Genomic DNA, 20513 nt, shown 5'->3' with positions numbered 1-20513 from the left:
CTATGGATTTAAGTAAGACCAATTTTTAAAACCACACTGGTCGTTTTTGGATCACGTCAAGGAGTGTACACTCTCCATTATTCTCCAGCCATAGGGGTAAGTGTTAAATTTACATTTTCATTTGATATGCGAAGCTTATTAGGTTTGTAATGTCTTATCGCGTAATAATGTATTTATTACAACGCAGATTTAAAATATTGAATTACAAGTAACTGTTAGAGGTTAAAGTATTATCATATATCTAGAGATTATACAGAAACTATTATTATGACCAATTTGGTTTTATTGTAGCTGACTGTGTTTGTAGCTGACTGTGTTTGAAGCTGATTCTGACTGTTATTGTAGCTGACTGTTATTGTAGCTGAAAGTGACTGTCGCTATGATTATGTCTATGAAGTGTGATTGTCAATGTGACTGTGAATATGACTAGAGCGGTTTGAAGCTGTCCGAAGCCGTCTAAAGTTGCTTAGAGCTATCTGGAGTTTCCAGAACATTTAATGCTACGTGCTGTCGATACGTATGTATGTATGTACGTATGTCTGTGCTACGGACGTAGACGTAGCAAATTAGAAAAAGTGCTGAATGCTGTCTATATGTGTAACGTATGACTGTACTCGTGGTGGATTCATAAAGGGTGCGAGCGGTCGATAAGAGTGTGGACCAAACCAAGGAATCGTGCGACTGTACAAGGGGTCTAGAAGCATATGTTTGGATCAATTGTTGTTCCATTGCATTTTTTGTATCCATAAGATTATTTTGAATCTTCGTTATGTTCATAAGATTATTTTGAATCTTAGTTGTGTTCTTAAGATTATTTTGAATCTTAATAGAATTCATATTCGAGATTATGTGAATCTCTTATTGTGTAAAATACTGTTTGAAGCGTATATGCAGTCCATGAGGTTTCTTGGATCTGTACTTCATTTTGATTTAATATTTTTGGTTTATTTTCGATGTATGAAAATTGCGTAGAGTGATTTGAGTAAATCGTATGTTGAGAGCGTGAGAGATTCATTGTATTTTTACATCATATATTTATCTTTATTAATTCATTCATAAATTTCCATCTTTCTCACATTGTGTTTGTCTTATTCATTTAGTCCAAAGTCCATCATCCGTGTGTGATGTCAAGGCTGCATCGTTGGCGAAGAGCAATTCACGGATGAGTACCTCTGTGACTTTAGTCTTACCACGGAGACGGGCGATGTTGAACAGCTTGCCGTCAGCCATGGTATGGATGTACACTCCCTCGCTGCAGTCCTTGAATGCGTACTGGAGAAGCATGGAGAAGAAGATGGCAAAGAGCGTCGGCGCAAGGACACAGCCTTGTTTGACTCCGCTGATGACTGGGAAGGCTTCAGATGTTGCGCCATTGAAGCACACGGTGCTGTGCATGTTCTCGTGGAACGACATAATGACAGCAAGCAGACGTGGGGGGCAGCCGATCTTCTGCAGGAGTCTGAAGAGTCCACTCCGACTAACCAGGTCAAACGCCTTCGTCAGGTCTATGAAGGCAATGTAGAGGGGCATCTGCTGCTCGCGACACTTCTCCTGCAGCTGACGTAGTGAAAAGATCTTGTCTAAAGTTGACCTACAGGCTCGAAATCCACACTGGGACTCTGGGTAGACGCGGGAGGCTAGGATCTGCAAGCGTGCCAAGGCAACACGGGCGAAAGCCTTTCCGACGATGCTGAGGAGGGAGATGCCCCGGTAGTTGTTGCAGTCGCTACGGTCTCCTTTGTTTTTGTACAAAGTGACGATGTTGGCGTCACGCATGTCCTTTGGGATGTATCCCTGTTCCCAGCAAAGGCAGAGGAGTGTGTGTAGGGGCTGGAGCAGTGCTGGTTTTCCGCTCTTGAGGACTTCAGGCGGAATGCCGTCGCTTCCAGGAGCCTTCCCACAGGCAAGGCAATCGATGGCTTTTCCGAGGTCTTCCAGGGTGGGCTGTGTGTCTAGCTCCTCCATGACAGGCAGGTCTGGAATGGCGTCCAGGGCAGTTCCAATGGCATTGTTTTGGGTTGCATATAGCTCGAGATAGTGCTCAACCCATCGCTGCAGGGGGGGGGCAGTCTTGTAGCTGGGGGGGGGGACCTGTCGCCTTCTTGATATCCTCATACATTCCTCTTGCATCCCCGGTGTCGGCAGCTGTCTGTATACTGTTGCAAAGGTTCAGCCAATAGGTGTTGACACAGCGGCGGGCAGTCTTCTGGGCGTTGTTCCTTGCAATCCTGAGGGCTTGTAGTGTTCTGGGGCTAGGTGCAGCCTTGTAAGCCAGGAGGGCTTTCCTCTTTGCCTCTGTCACGGGCTCCATCTCCTCCCAGTTTGCCTCATACCAGTCGACATTCTTTCGCTTCCTCTTCCCGTAAGTTGTGAATTTACACAGAGTCACGGATATGGGACCACTTGGAGTCAATGGTGTCATCAGGTGTCACTTTGGTGAAGGCTTCCTTCAGTTTGCTGATGAACTGCTGTGTTTTCTCTGGGTTGCTTACACAGCAGGTGTTGATGCGTGGGTGACCCTTCTTCTTGGCGTGGTGCAGCTTCTTGGGTAATATTCGCACCTTACTGGCCACGAGGGAATGGTCCGTGTCGCAATCGGCACTGTGGTAGCCGCGGGTGAGAAGGACACTGGCCAGTTCTGCACGCCTGGTGATGACGAGGTCTACTGGTGCCAGTGGCGTGAACGTGGGTGTCTCCACGACACCTGGTGAATCTCCTTGCATTTGAAGAAAGTGTTGGTCACACATAGGCTGTGGGAGCAGCACATCTCCAGCAGTCACTGACCATTCTCGTTGATCTTGTCCCTTCCATAAAAGCCGAGACAGGTGGACCAGACGTCATGGTCGGCTCCACTCTAGCATTGAAGTCTCCTAGTAAGTAAAGGCCTTCATTGTTGGGGATACTGGATATTCCCTGATCCAGAGCCTCATAAAACTTGTCTTTCTCCTCGTGGGTGGATCAGAGGGTTGGGGTGTACACGCTGAAGATGTTGACCGGGCCTAAGGATGTTGACAGCCGGAGGGCAAGGATTCTCTCAGTACCTGATGATGGAGGTTCAATGAAGGCGATTAGCGTGTTCTTTACGGCAAAGCCTACACCATGGTGCCTAGGTTCATCTGAGGGCTTTCCCTGCCAAAAGAACGTGTAATTGGCTTCCCTGATGGTGCCGCTGTCAGCCAGTCGGGTCTCCTGGAGGCAGGCAATGTCGATGTTCAGTCGGGAGCGTTCTCTGTCAATGACGGCAGTCTTCCGTGCATCGTCGATCTGCTGTAGGTCAGCGGTCAATCCAGGACACATGGTCCTGATGTTCCAGGTTGCAAAACGAAGAGTGTGAGTGTTCTTATTTCTTCTTTTAGTCTTTCCTGGTGCGGAGTTTTGTGGCCCACTTGTCGAGATGGTTCTCTAAGCTCCACGCACCCAGTGAAGCAGGCAGGCCATGGCGGGCAGCACCTTACTGACTGGGGGCTGCCCAGCTTGAGGCGGGCGGTAGCTGTCCAGTGAGACCTGGTGATCTCTCCCACCGTCAGAAGTAACCCCTGGCGCCAAGCTCTACGCCAATCGAGCTTTGACTTAGAACCGGTAAGCTGCTACTTCTCGTGTTGTGCCGACGCCGTACGACGACGCTGGAGTGTCCTCTCCAGTGGAGCTACGAAGCCTGGGCAGGGTGGTATGGAGAATCAGCTGTTGTCCATGCAGCAGATCCCCCTCTCCACGCAGCTGGTGGACCCAAGGAAACGATGAATGCCGATACAGCTTGACACCAACGGCGTCGCAGGAGTTGCCGGAGTGACGTTGAAGTCAATGTCAGACAGCCTTAGGGACTCCGTCTCCGGATTTTCTGTCGGGGTTTACTCCCTTAGCCTTTCCCATGAGTGGGTATAGCCACAAGGCAGCAGAGGTTTGGAATCGGAGTTTTTCCTTCTCCTAGATGAGCTACCATCCAAGGTTTACGAGTCCCATCTACCCGAAGCAACTGGTTTTAAGGCGTCAGTGGCCCGCCTTCACCCCTTCTCCTGTTAGTGGAAAACGTAGTCTGCCGGACTTCAAATCTAAGTCACTCGCGAAGGCCAGGAGCTGGATTTTAGTTGACAGAGGCAATCAGAGACGCAAACCGTGTGGGGCATTTTTGGAGGATTGGTGCGCTTGTCTCCCACTCCCACCCCGGGCAATGTCAACCTTAGACCACAACTGAGCACCAAATGCAGTCAAAAGGAAGCTGCAGTAACCTACCTGCATCGGAACATGCACCAGATATGTAGTGGTATCAGCAAACAAGCATTTTTATACCTATGCAATCTTCTTGTCTATAGGTGAAGCAACTTTGATTGAAATAGACAGCAGATATATTTTTTTACAAATTTAGTTTCTATTATTTTTGGTCCTATACAAAGAAAATGTTTTATTAGTGCCCGTTTGATGAAGCTTGCAAAGCCCTACAGTAACGCATCCATCTGGCTGTCCAACTATCAACAATTTGTTTTCTGCAGGTAACTTTACTTGCAATGATGCGCAGCTTTATGTTGATAAGATCTCAAATGACTTCCATTCATAAAGCTCATCGGTTAGGTGAGTTATGGCCCTTGATTGCACATCCTTCTAACTTTCAATTCGGCAGCTTAACTTTCCCAAGATTTCTGGATTGCAACCAAATTTTGTATGCAGATGAGACCTTAAATAACTCGAATTTCCAGCATTCATTGACATCATTTAATTGAGTTATGCCATCAATTATTTGTTCTCAATATTTTGGCTTCCAAATAAATTTGTTAAGGTTTATTAGATTTCAAATAAATTAGGAATGAATCTTCATATTGACAAGATCATGACTGAGTTTAATTTCCAGCATTCCACAATATCGTTTACAACAGTCATCCCCCTCCCCTGATTGCCTGTGCTACTGACTTTAGTTTTCTGTGGCATAACTTTAAAAGATTTGTTGGATTTCAATCAAATTTAGCTTGTAAGACCTTAAAAGAGTTGTATTTCCAGCATTCTATAATATCATTTACAGGGATTACTGACCTTGATTGCCTGTAATCCAAACATTGGTTTCCACAGCATAACTTTATCAAGGATCATTGGATTTCAACAAGGATGAGTATGTGGCTTTTTGTTGTTGAACCCTTGAGTGAGTTTAGTTCATCATTTACAGGCGTTATGATAACCTGATTGCCCATCTTCCTTAATTTGGTTTCTGCAGCATAACTTGATGAAGGATTTGGGAAGGGGGGGGGGGGAATTTCACCCAAATTTAGCATACAACGTTATGTTGGTAAGATCTTGAATTGGTTTGATTTATATCATGGAATGATATCATATACAAGAGTTATGGCCCCTGATTGTCTTGTCAGACTCTCTTTGGTTTCCTACCACAAGTTCCTGTGTTTTAAACAATGCCGACCAACTGGACACTTGTAATGCACCCACTGCTTATATCTCTAGTTTATTCTTGTCATTTTGTTGGCAACATGCCTAAGGTGGCAGCTGTATGCCTGCCATCTTGCTTGAGTTCATAAACCATGACTAAATATACTGGTACTTCATGTTGCAGTTTTATTTTTGTTGTTGTTGTTGTGGGGTTTAACGCCATTTTTCAGCACACGATAGGCTATACATGGCGACCAGTATTAATGGTGGAGGAAGAACCCGGGAAAACCCCGGAAAGAACCACCGACCCACGAGAGGCTACTGGCAAGCTTTCTCACATACCTACACTGGCTGAATCCGAGACTCGAACCGGCGCAGATAGAGGTGAGATGGCAGTGATCCGTAACGGAGAGCGCTTTAGACCACTCGGCCACTCGGGGCCCCTTTATTTTTGTAAAACTGAGGATAATTTTTGGTTACACCATGGTTAAGAGTAATGATTTTATTTTATCATCACCGGTGTTGCAAAAAGTTAACCATGCTTCTGGTCAGAGTCACCAAAACAGGTCCCTGGTCTACAAAATTCTTTGGGAGGAATACTAGCACTGACATTAAAGTTTGAAACTTAGAATACATAAAACTAATACAACACATATAATGTACAACAAACCTCTGGAATGTAACATGTACCTATTTAGAAAATGGAACATTATTAATTATGTTCTGAAAAACTTGTATAGTTTAGTGTTGTCATCACTGGGGATATTTTTCTAATGAATAAAATGATTGGAACCATGATTTGAATTAATTGTTAATTAGTGACATTTAGTTATTATACACCTAATTTCATCAAAGTATTGATGAAATTCAATAATGTTACACTAAATCTTAGAAACAACAATATAAAAAAATCTCAGTACATATAGTCAATACCTAAAATTAAGACATTTTGTTGCAATATTTCTCTTAGAGATACCTTAAAGTACACACATTTGCTGTCTGTTTTAAAGTTTGATAATATTCTATACTGCAAACCAGAGATCCAGCTATTTTACCCAGAAAAATATACAAGCTGACACTGAACATACAGGTAAAACTCAAATGTATTTTGTGACTACAGTGCACGGCTTCCCTTAGGTAACATGACATGTAATGTGACTAAAAATAACAGTATCTATCTATAAATGTGTTGACGCAGTCACACTCACTATTAAGCAGCGGCGGTGCGTGGTCAAAGATAAAGTAAAGACTGTAGCGATAGGACAGTCAGAAGAGTAATGATAGGAAAGGCAGAAACAAGTAAACAAAAAGTGTCAGTATACGTTTTCGTCAATTCATATTCAGCATGGCCCGGCTACCGTAGCGGCGATAAGATAATGAACCTCAACCGACATTGCCCTGAGAATCTTACTTGTAGTTCATTAGAATGTGATTTTGGAAAACCTGCCTTAAACGTAAAGACCACCTCTTGTAAGGAATCGCCGTTTTTTAAGTTTCCTAAACCAGATTAATAAACCCGTATGAAACGGTCACCTCTCTTTATAGAACATATTTATTACCCTGTGGGCTGCTGCTTCCTACAGGTTTGGCTGCATTCTAATAATGGTATATCTGTAATATTAATATAACGTTCTTTTTGATTGGTTTCGTGTGAAAATTAAAATAAAATGTTTTTAAAAAATGTATTGGTTGGATGTCAAAATTTAACTTCAGAGGTAAAATCCAAAAGACATCATCACAAATGTGAAGCCATTACAGACGCAGCGTCAGATATAATTATGTTATCAAGTTTTTATGGATAATAGTCTTGTACTGTCAAATCTTTTTCAATAAATTGATCTTTTCATAAGATTTTAGTCTTTGAATTGTTTTATTAGCAACCATACAAAATATTGGAGATCTACATTTCTATCTGCCTCATACAATTCATAAATATATAAATTATTAAACTATTCCTAACAGCATAAGTAGAGAGTCTCGAAAAGTTTGTGGCTTTTGTGTATCTATTGGCTATGGTACCTAGCATCACGCCCTATAAAATTTCAATAACTGTAGCATAACTTGAGCAATCGATTGTCCAAGATTTATTTTACGGTTGAATGAGATCTTTCTCTTCTTCACGAGCTGTGATCTTTATTTAACTGTCAAAACTATCATAAAGATCGCTCGATGATATTTAATGTTCGATATACAAACGTTTTGGACCCATACAGTATTTGTGTTAAAATACAAAATGGCAATTTGAGAACACAATTCAAGGACAGGAATACATTTTCACCTTTTCCGATTGCGATTTTGACATATAATGGAAATATAATTTTTGTATGAAAGATACATATTTTTTTCAATAATTGTCCATGTTTAAAGTTTCAAATTATTCATATTTTTGAAGGTCAAAAAGTGTTTGGAATAAATTCTGACTTAAAAAAAGAACATTCTTGCTAATCATAAACTTGCTAATAATCTTTTATAAAGATGGCTTAAATATTCTTATTTAAGGTAGTAAGTCTTGTTCTTCAATAGACATCTTTATAACTCAAACGAATCGGGTTGTTTCCACTTCTTTTGTATACTTTACCTATGCAAATTAACCTCATGGAATCTCCCACGGCAATATCAAAAGAACTCGACAATAACTATTCTCGGCCTATTAAGTCATTTGTGAATAGTAGTTTCTTATCTCTGACCGTCTCACCTTTTAATCACCTATCTGGTAATCAGCTATATAATCAGTCTCGAGGGTAATTTTATATGGGCACTTAGAGCAGGACTGTTAACTCCTTATACTAAATTCATCCTTTGGAAATATATAGGAAATCTCTCTCTCTCTCTCTCTCTCTCTCTCTCTCTCTCTCTCTAGAAAACATAACCTTGTCGAGGAGTTTGGAAGTCCAAAATCGTGATTTTCCCGTGACACCTCGTGCTGTAAGTAAGGTATGACATACGATTTTAAATGCAGATAAATTTACATGGTGTATATTATTGAAATACATTTGAATTTTTGCAACATGAAAAGTGTAGGTAATTTATCCTTAGAATGTATGTGTTGCTTTACCTAAAGCACAGAAACAAAACAAACCACGGGCATGCATTTTCTATCCTGGATGAGAACGCAGGCACTTCTTACATTCTGTCAATCAAGGGTCATATTTCAGATTTTTTTCTTCTTCTCAAAACACTGATGATATCTATGACAACAATTATTACAAGATCCTCCATAGTATGATGCCCGATGGACCGTCTTCAGCGTATCGTGCCTGATGAGCACAATTTAAAAGCTGCAACAGATAATGATATTACTGATACAGCTCCATCCAAATCAGGCCAGGCGTCAAGACGCGCGCGCGTGTGTGTGTGTGTGTGTGTGTGTGTGTGTGTTTGTGTGTGTTTGTGATTTGTATTTTTAACGTAGCTTTAAAAAAAATCGTCATATCTCTACGATGTCTGCAGTGCGGCAGTTTATTGTGATGTCTAACACTATGGCAGCATGCCGCAGACATGTAGCACGATGTCCCACCCAGTCACATTATCCTGATACCAGGGCGACCTTTCCTAACACTAACCTCTTAGTGCTGAGCGCCAAGCGAGGCTACTGTTAGTAAAAATTGTATAAGTCTTCGGTTCGAACCCGTGACCTCCCGCATCCGAGAAGGACGCTATAACCATTAGGCCAGCGTCAAGACATAAACAGTCCGCATGAATTTCTGCATGTGTGGGGGAGTACCTGTCTGCTACCAGAAAGAGAGCACTTGATCCTCTTGCTTTCAAAGACTGTTGCTTCTCTGTGACCTTGACCTTTTGGCTCGTTAACCCACTTCCCATAAGATATAGGCTAAGCCTACGAACTTTGATATTCTAATATAAAAAAATATTATTAGACTTCTTCCTTACCACAATTGCAAGACATCCACAAAGTTTGGTAATTGTACATAGCGAAAAACTCAAGTACATAAATGAAATTGGTAACAGACATATAGCAACACCACGACGTAATATGTTTCTCCTTATAGTGGGCATAACAAAGTTGAGTTTGAATACTTCTATTTTAGGGTTTAGAGAGATTATAATATATAAGTTGGTAAATTCTTAGGGGATTTATTTTTGTGGTCTCATTATGAGGCCCACCAATCCTAAAATTCATGCAAAGAATACATTATTTATTAATAGACACCCTTTACCAAACGACTGAAATGGAAATAAAAAAGTTCAAACATATGAAATTTAAAAAGAAACTGAATGACAATTATAAGAAAAAAAGTTGTCAGTACTTGTTTTTATTACAGATAACAGAAATCAAGTTTCTAAAAATTGGTAAAGAAAGAACCTTCTCTAACTTACTTCTCAGTGGAAGATTTCATACAAATGTGTCAACCCGGATACACATCATGAAATGGAAAATAAAAAAAAACGCTTTACAATAAATTGTAATCCACATAATATTATCTAGCAGTATGTTTTATTCGAAATCTAAAGGAAGTACGATTACCCCAGGATCTGAATAGGACAGGATTATCTGCAATCCCCCTATTTGTGCATTGTATAAGAAAACTCCCTTTGTAGCAAGTGATTGCCTGACCATTGTATCTTACTGCACAGTATCTAGCGAAATAAGCATCTTTTTCTAAATTTACGTTTATTTCAAAAGAAACAGTCTTCAGTATCTTGTTTATTCATATAAAGGGAACAAAACTATATACTTTTTGTATCATAATTATTATCAACTACAAAGGAGATTTCGTAAGTTTTCATAACATATTAATATGAAAAATACCTTCTATGAGCAAGGTAATTCTTGACATGGGAAGCATCCTGTATGTGACGCAGAATTGGCCCATATCAGACTGATAACATAATAACCTTGTCTGAGAGGTACTAGAGTTCAGAAATGCCTTTGGGGCAATTAACATAAAGCGGGATTGACCAACGAAAATATTGTCGTGTCTGTCTGAAGCACACTAATACGTAGTTAGACATGCCATTTAGGTAAAATAACTTGAAGTGAGCTTAACCTGGCTACCCCAAAATATTGTTCTAATTCACACCAGTAAGTAGTGGAATATGTGTTAGAGTGCTTTATAGTGTTTGCTTTAGATTACGTGATAGAGTCATAAAGGACGTAAAGATAGTTGGAAATTTTTTTTTAAACGGGCACAACTGTGCAGAAGCATGACATCTATCTTTCGACAAGGTTAAATATGAAACTGTATAAAATCGGTTTACCTGTCTAATAAGCCACAATGTGGGGGGGGGGGGGAGAGAAAATTTTAAATTTCACTTTGTTAACTTTAAATGCATTTACCTGGGAGACAAACATTTAAATACATGTTTGGGAAAATTACAAAAGGAGCAAAATATATTCAGTTGTTACTTGTGTCCACTTGCAAAATATAATGAATGTGAGCTATAAAACTGTAGAATCAAGTGCTACATTTCCCTAATGAAAAAAGCAAAAATGCAAACTTCTAAACAGGTATATCCACAAAATATTATGACACCATAATTTATACAAGTATGTTTGGTAAATAACACTGATGTATGGTTGATAGCAGCAACTGCAGATGTAAAAATGACATAATGAACTATCAAGGCCAATAACTAGGTCAAAATTGTTGAAAGTTCACATGGTGAGGCTATTAATGGGGGGGGGGTGCTTTTATAAGTTGCACTACCATAAATTTAAAACAACATTGCAATTCTGATCTGTATTTGCAGTACAATTGATTGTCTTTGTCATAAATTTGCTGCTGTTATAGGTTGACAATAATGGCTTTGAAACAATGAACATAGTTCTGTGTTACATATTTTAAATGTTTGAATGATACTGAAAAGGACTACAATACAATGAGCACCATAGCCGTTATAATTTGGTTTTGTTTGATGTTTTACAGAAAAATAATAACAGTATGTTATTTATTGCCAAGGTAATTGGAGCAAAGTGTCATGTCGAAGGATACGTCATCACAGCGGACCCTTGCTGGTCCAATGCTAGGCTTTGAACCCACACCCTTTTGGTCAAGAGTCTGGCACACAAACCACTAAGTCACTGCACATTCTGCCTCCATCAGTCGCCTATTACGACATGTGTGAGGGTGCGTTACGGGGTTCATTTGGTAAAATAAGAGATTGATTTTTTAAAATTCATTTTCGCAACACTAGTTGCTGACAAATTATTTTCCAAGATAAAGTTCATGTGCTAAGTATTGCAAAAGTTGTGATCATGTTACTAGGTCATGATGGATAGGCAGGTGCGCAGCAAGTAGAAAACTTCTTACAATGGAAACCGTGTTATTATATAAGTGTATATAGTCCTCGATATGTACATGTAAATGCTCTGCGAAATAATTAAATATCTGTTTCATAAGAAAAAACTTTCTCTTCTTCTTTCCTGCCACATGAAACTTAATTAAAATCCCTTACTTTGAAAATCGCCTAGGAAGAAATACACATCCTACTTCGTGATTAAAATAAAAGTTCTCTGAGTTGCTATTCAATTGATATACATTTTTATTTTTATTTCATTTCATTGCCAATATCAAAAAAGAATTTTGTTTCTAAATAACTAAACCAAAAACAATCTACATAATGGAAGCATCAACAGATAACAAACATGATTCAAAAACAGAAAATAATCATAGGGTACTTACTCAAGAAAATAATTGCAACAGACAATAACTTAGAAACGACAATCAAATAAATGTGGTTGTTCTACGTTATCTGAAATAACTTACTTCATACAGAACAGCACAATATCATATTACTACAGTTTTGTTATGTACAATGTCGAAATCATCAATCTCAAGGATTATTTTCCTTTTTATCGACAGCTATGATGGAATTTAAAGCAAATAAATAAAATGTTACTTGAATTTTAGAGTTCAGTTGCAAAAAATAATGTCTCCCTAGATAGCCTTGACCTCTGACTCTTTCATTGAGAAATCACCAGGGAATCTCAGGTACTAGCATGATCTAGTCTGATTTGCCGTTAGGGTGTTATTCGTGTGATAGCATTTATAAATGAACAAAGCAAGTAACTCGGCTATGTTATAATTTCGATCTTTTCACCCTACCACACTTATTACAGTTCAACATAACCGAGAGAATGGATTACTCAGGTTGATGTTTGAGAGAAAACTTTTTTTTTTTTATATAAATATTATTATTATTCTTTCGGTCAATTATTAGACTGTTATAATGCTCAAACAGAGTCTATTTGCATCTACATTATTTTTTCAAACATAAGTATTTCACTCAAGTCCAAAACAACTTAGGCCCAGGGTATTTTTTTTTAATAGTACAGTGGAGAAAAAGGCACGTTATCCATTGAAGAAGAGTATAAAAAATGATACATTTTATGCCGAGTCCATTTTAATAGATTTTTTTATGTAGAAACTAGTAGGGCAAAGTTGATGCTATATTATTGACCAATCGGTTTACATTTGATCGAAGCATGCACTCTTGAACTAAGGTTACTGTATCAAAACCATTATTTTCTTGTAACCTTAACATCACTGTAACCTATGACCTTTAGTCCCTACAATCTATAGGTTTTTTTTATTACCCTAACTGTGACCTTGATCTTTGGAAGCTTCCGTTGTTGCTGATGTTTTGTAATGCATCTACAAGCTCTCGGGACCCGCAAATGTGGCCCACACTGTAGCAGTTTGATCCCGGTCTAGAATTAATGGGTACTGTGTGGCAGCTGTTTGTTAAGTACAGTGTGCAGACGATACCATGCGCAGAGATAATGAGAAGACGTTCAATCGTACTCGGGAACCAAAATTGGGATTGTCGCTCATGAATCTCCTCCAGATACCAGGGTTCATGCACTTGTTGGTAATTGGTAGAAATAATTTCAGAACTTTCTGTACGTTTTCCAGATTGATTTGCAATTTTTCAGACGTATTGGTATTTGTATTCGAAGTGTGTGTAAATATAAATGAGCATGTGATATCCGCATCGATCTAAACTAGTATCTACAAATCAAGTGTGTTTGATAGGTTATACATTTTTCGCCAGGCACAGTGAACCTGTATGAACCCATCCAACTCCGCGAAAATACATATGGAAGCAACATATGAATGTATTTAGCAGCAACAAAATGAAAAGACAACAGTCTGAAATTCTATACTTTTTTCCAGACATTTATTGTAAATCTTTATTTTTGCATACTTTTTCCAGGTCTGGAAAAAAAACAACATTCTTTTTCCAGATTTTCGATACTTTGCATGGACCTTAGATTACTTGAGGTCTACTTCCGAAAATATAGCCCATCGGTGAATCACGTGAGAAGATGGTGATCTCACTGACAAAGTTAGCGGGATCTGCGCTGTGTTCCTCCAATTAAAACTGCCAATTGGTAGGCTCAGCATCATGGTTCGGCCATAGAAGTTTTTGTGACAGTGTTGGTTGTCCATCTGTTTGGCTTTCCACTGTCATAGTCTCACAGATATTAATAGTTCTAAATAAAAACAATTCTCACGGTAACTCATATGGGTATGTATACCATATACCAAAATATGATCTGACTCTTTATTGTTACATAAGGTAATTCGGTAGGTGAACCATATATGCACGAGTTGCTCATATTGTTTTATTGACGCACAATAAGTACCCGAAGTGAATGAGTGGCATGTCCCATATGAAAGCTACTACCTTTATAACTAAAGTCCTGATTATTTCAAAAGATTTCTGCAGATAGATGTTTTTATAGATACTTAGTAGAATCCACCTGGCAGGTTAGTGTGATTTTTAGTTTTGTTTGTATCAGTATGTATTTTGTGAAATTCATTTATTTCAGAATCGTGTACAATCATTTATCGTTTAATTGTGAACATGTGTATCTCAGCCATTATGAGATTTGTGTTTGTTAATATTGTTCTAGACTAATTTTAATCCAGATCTGAAAATGTGTTAATAAATATGTAGTGTCAGGTTATATCTATGTTCTAATAATGTAAAAGAAATATTACTCAAGTTATGTAACTTAAATGTAATCTACTTTATGATACACTAGAAAATATTCTATTTGGAGTTTTAGGTTTGTGTCTTTCTCCGATTCTACCGATAAATAAATGCAAAGGAACCAAAACAAACACAGTCGTCATTATTTTCCTGAAATATAACTAAATTGTATCCCGTAGCAATAGGTTGCATCCAATGGGTTGTTCGCTTTTGCAAGATGGTGACTCATCAAAGAAATGCCACCAAGAATTCCCTGCTCAACAAAAAAGTGAATGATAATATATATCGACAGCCCCAGCTTAACACCAGTCTTTTTTCATCAAAAGCATCCGAGCTTATTCCAAGAGAGCTGTAATAATGGACAGTATCGAAGGTGTAGTGGTAAAGTGAAATGTTATGAAATGCCTCAACATGTCTACCAGCAGATGAACATTAGTATTTATGTAGATGCAATGATTTTGTCCCAGGTTCCGGCATCCGAATACCTTCCATGTGATCGTTGTCTATTTCAAAAATATATGAACAGTTTAGCTGGCTGTAGATTAACTCCACTGGAGGAATCTTCGTTTCCTCAAACTGCTCCCAAGTGTTTATGTATTCGTATGGGTAGACGTCCTTTTCGATTTGGAGGTCAATGTCAGCACTTGGGTTCCGTCTGCTGAATGTTTTGTTGTTGCTAGAAAAGTCCCCTTTTCTGACCTGGCTAGGTTGTCTAAAATGTTTCAAGGCTGATCTCCATAACCTGCAGGTTGTAAATAATCTGCATTTGCTTACGTGAAACTGTGTGTTTTGTCCATTTTGTTTGGAATGGCGTTATGTTACAAGACGATCTCATTCTAATGCCCTCCATGATCAGATGGCCATCTCAGCTGTGCATATTATGACTCACAGCAGGATCCATTATTTTTTGAGGGCACATACACGGTTTGAGATTTCTGGCTTGATGCGTGGCTCCTCTATGTTCAAAGGATAACAGCTGTCTCGCACACGGTCATTGTAAAGTTTCTTGCCGTAGACGTGACAGTCATTGGCATTCTCAAAAGCATTTACTGTCCTCTTTGTTCACCACCATCTCTGACTGGTTTTGGATGACTCTTCCAGCTCATATTCAAAGCTCTAGATGTAAGTTGTCTCAGCCTCATTACCACAGTATAACACTGACTCCCTGGATACTCCATCACAATGGACGACCATATAGCAGAAGCTATCTGAAACCTGGACAATGAACACTGAGTGCATCAAAATCCGCATAGATGATGTATGGAGCACACATCTAACATTGGTAGATCTAAAAAGCTATCATAGGGCTTGCACTGAGACCTTAACTACTATAGTTTTCTTGCGGGCGCTCAAATTTGGCAATATCACTAGCCTTGACAGAAAAATAATACCTGAAAAGTCAAGATAACCCTTGTGCTGCTGGTACGTTTTGGTTAGTCGACATTATGATTAGCTGGTACATATCTGATAAAATAACCCATTTGAAACAGCGAGTATCAGAGATTTAGGAAAAAAGTATAAAGAGACCGCTTTGGAATAAATTTTAGCACTGCAGTGTAGCTCCAGCCTCGAAATATGTTAAACTGGGACACACTAATGCAGCGGGCATGTGCCCATCCAAACCCCTCGCGCGTAGAAATTTCAGTGTGATTCATTTTGACGGCTTTACATTTGCCTGCATTCTGCTTGAGCTCGTCACTACGCAATACTACTTTATGGTCGGTGTAATACCAGTCCATCACTTTTGGGGATGGCCCATTTCAGTTTGTTATCATAAGCATTTTCTAGGCTAGTCGTGCATTTCGCCAGCTGTTCTATTAGAACCAGGCTAAACTTTTGGCCATCAAGGTCCCTGACCGCCCTTAAACGAGACAGCGCATATTTTTAGGAATGATAGCACAGTAGTGTTTTTGTTGCAATCATGTTGACAAATACCCAGCCTCTCTATAAAGTTAGGTAGCTGACGTAGCGTACCAATCCAGCTTGGTGTTGGAATATGTATCTGTGGATGTATAGATAAATACTGCTTTAGAATTCTGTTTAGTGCGTCATCGGTTAGCTCGATCTGAAGTCATCAATCTGTCTCAGCAACCGCCTGCAAATTCGGCGTTGTGTTCAAATTGGCACTTGTCGCGCAAACCATCTGGATGTCTGAGCTGGTTAAAGAGCTTTGTTTTCAGAATCACTGCGTTGTCTGCCCTCTCTCCAAGAGCTCGCTCAGACGTGTGATATCTGACATAGTGCTGCGTTATGTCAAGCTTTATACATATCAGTCCAAGTCTATTCAGCTTCTTTTGCTCACATTGATTGTTATACCTTATACCCAAGCTATTATCTGAATGGAGTTTATGTTGTTCTACTTACATTAAGCTCTGTAGCATAATGTCTAATATCTTTAATGGATTTTATTCTGCTGCGCTTATGTTAGGCGTTATGCATAACATCAAAATGGAGTTTGCCTTGACTGACGCTCACAAATAACTTCTTTAAAATGTCCCTTGTTCTATGTTCTGCTCTCTTTTGTCTTCTTGTTACACGGTTGTCTCTACACATCGCACATATCCTCTAATAAATCCACATTCCATCTCCACACTTCCAACACGGGTAAACTCTACATCATATTCTGAACTCTGCCATAACCATGCCACAATACTCACTAACACAGGTTTTCGGAAAGAGCTCTTTGTTTCCTAATTTCAGACAAGCCCGCTTATTTTTGCATTGAAACACCATATCTATGTAAAGTGTTATGTCCTTTTCTACATATTTATTTAAATAGAAGACCCACCCCACAACACTTTCGATGATCCTGTTTGATGATCTGCGGCATTGGATATTGAAAAAAATAGTGGTCTTCTGAGAGTGTTGGTAGCAGCAGTCACTGGGGGGGGGGGGGGGCAAGTCCGTAGTGGGGTGCGGATGGATACAAATAAATCTAAAATCGCCCTTTGATATCGACTATTTGCCATTAATGAATGTTTTTTATCCTTCCATTGAATTCCCTCTTCTCATCTGGACCCTCGTTTTTCCCACACAAATTTTGCAGCTTCTAAAGACTGAAAGTATAGACTGTATAGGACTACCAATAGCACAGGTGTATTGAGACCTTTGAAACCTTCCAGTTCCCTAGTCAGTAGTGATGGTGGTGTCTGGTGATGCAGTACAGCTCTTGTTTTGTCCTGGTATGGTCCTAGGTGAACTTTCTCGTCAAGCTGGGGCGAATTCGTGTTCCACTAGGCATGATAGACAGAATCCTAAATTTTTTCATTGTTAGAGGTTGTTCAAACCTAGACCTTGTTGTCGACTCGCTGTTACAAATCACTACCAGAGACACTGAACTCCAACAACATCTTAATTGTGTTGTTTATTTGGGGCGTGGGCAAACTAAAAATCGCAGAAGAATCCCCATCAGCTCGGATTTCCCTGAAACCAGATTTTCATTGCCACTTGAATTAGGGCCAGTTGAGACCATTTCTGCCAGGACACCCAATGCACACTCCTAAACCCCACTCTTATTTGTACAATAACGTATCACATTTATCCTGGGGTCCTCACTTTGAGCCGGAAGGTCTAGTTCTTCAGGACGTGTGATCCCGTGATGCTACCATCGATATATATACAATTGGAAATGCAGGCGGTATTCTTAGACCTACATGGGTGCATTAACCAAATAAGGAGTTATAGTGAGATTATATCATATAAAAACAAGTCGGTAGTAGCATACCTCAGGCGACAAGGACGCGTGTATATGTTTCTCCTCTTTACATGTAGGTTTGGAATCTCATTCGATTGACATTCTATGATACTGTCATGGTTGAATTTTGTTCTAGTGATTTGATTCATTGATCATTGTATTTTTCAGCTTCTTTTACCATTCTGTTGAAATGCTGAAGACAGATTACTATTTGAACAAATAAAAAGACTGCCAAAATAACTACTCAGCCACCTAACAATACTACTGATCACATCAACGAGTGTGCTTTGTTTGATCTCCATGAACCTGGACAGCAGAGGAAATATTTTTTATTGATCAAACATGCAAATATGAGATACATGATGGAAAGCTAAAGCTTATCTAAGAATGAACAAAAAAAGTTGGATCTTTTAAGATGGCCATGTTTATTATTAATGACATATTAGACGTCACGTTTCTAATCTATTTTCCTTGTACAACTTCACCGAATAGTCAAAGCTACTCCAGACATGGCAAGTATTGCAACACATGTCCATGGTTAAAGACAAATATATCAAAATATTAGAAAGCAGCCAGTGCACATTGCAATTTTTAATCTTTTTCACGAAATAATTTATTTCTCCATTGAATTATACTGACTTCTTGAAATATGGTTTCTTAAACGTTATCAAGCATTTAGCATTGAAAATGGAAAGCTCATCTTAAAGTACAGAAGTCCTGTTAAATATTAATCTTACTAGCATCTTTCCATTCATTTGGTAAAATATAAAACTTGTCTAATGGAGAATTTTCCTGATCTAGGGCGTCAAAGTATAACTTGCGGAATACGAAAATGACTTAGAAATCTTAGTAGCTCCGTAATTTACTAATATCTGATGTATCATTTGCTCATTTTCGTCCCCGTTTTCCAACTATTTATTAGTCAAGCTTTACCCCATTTACCTTTTTGAATGTTCCATTTACTTTTGCTATGTTCAATTTTTTTACTGTTAAATTTCAAATATTTTTTACAGGATAAATGGGTCAGTTATTGTCCTTGAAAAATTGCAAAGAATAAGTGTCCACATGGGACGACCATTGTTCCTATGGGACAACATCACTTGAGGTGACTTTGAAATCCTGTTTCCAAACGTGACTCGCCCATCTTCTATACTGAAAATGACAAATGACTCACAGTACAGCTCTGCAAGGATTTGATGGTCCTAAATGATTAACTCTGGACAGTTTGATTCTAGTCTTCAAATAAATATTTAATGATCCAGTCAATCTTACTAGTCGTTTTAAAGGTTAAAATTTCGTAAATAAAGTCACATTTGCAAAACTATTCAGAAATTCTGGTTGCAAAGTTCCCCAAACCTAGAAATAAAATATTTGAGAAGTGTGCATAGAGTCTTCAATGATAAAACATATTTAAAATCCATCAACAAGTTGATGACGTAGTTGGTTAAAGAGTGTCTCAGAATCTTGGGAACAGACGTCTGTCAGCTAGCAAGCAGAGATAAAATTCTCAGGATAAGCAAATAAACGAGCTGTTCTTTCTTCATCCACAAAAGAGGGATTCATTGGATAGATTAAATAGACTCAGAAACGCAGAGGAAACAACGAATCCTGGAGGGAAAAAAAACTCCACTGTCAGAGGCACAACATTAATATCATCACCAGTTACGTTAAGACAACTAATACGAGTCCTATGGAAATGGATTCCAAGCTTTTGGACCTTCAGGTGCAGCATTTAGCAAACTAATACTTATCAAACAATTGGAACTCAATTATGTGAATTGCTTGCTGTATTAAAAGAGTACATTTCCTGCAAATGAAGGGCAATTTGTCCTAAGATTGCTTCCACGATAATAGAACAAAAGCTTCGAGGGTTCGAAAAATTTGTTAAAATTGTTAACATTTTAAAACAAAAACTCGATTATCTTGACGGTCATTTCCAAAGGCTTCTACACAAAATTGTATTAAAAAGTACTGAAAAAAGTTGTTTCGTTCCTTTCTGATATGTTCCTAGTCTTGTCCTGACTTGGTTTGTTCCTAGCATTATGGTCAGAGGTGTAAGGAAAGCGACAAGAAGAGTTTGTAAGGTTCGTAACCTATGTCAAGCTCGCATGTAATATTTTCTTGAATTTGGTCTCATTTAATTTTCCAAAAATTAATTTAAGTAATGGAAATTAATTTTGCATTTGGATTTAAGGCAGCAAATCATGTTGCAAATATTATGTTAGTACGGTAGTATTTCAGTATGAATGGGTTCTGTCGTACATCTCTGAAAATCAAACAATAAGGAAAATGTGCTCGGTAGAATTGTTTCTGTTGTTATGCAGTAATAACAAATTGTTCCAGCAATGTTCTTGTAATCACGAGCACATATTGAGGTTGAATCAGAACAGATAACACATGAGAGCACGATAGAGCAGTATTTTTAATTGAACGGTGAATAATGGTATTCTATTTGTTGTGTCAGAAAAATAAACTATTTAAAACTGAACCA

Source organism: Sinohyriopsis cumingii, chromosome 11 (genome assembly GCF_028554795.1).
Source record: "Sinohyriopsis cumingii isolate HCF-2022 chromosome 11, ASM2855479v2, whole genome shotgun sequence".
Lineage (NCBI taxonomy): Eukaryota > Metazoa > Mollusca > Bivalvia > Unionida > Unionidae > Sinohyriopsis > Sinohyriopsis cumingii.
This window is presented reverse-complemented; position numbering follows the sequence as displayed.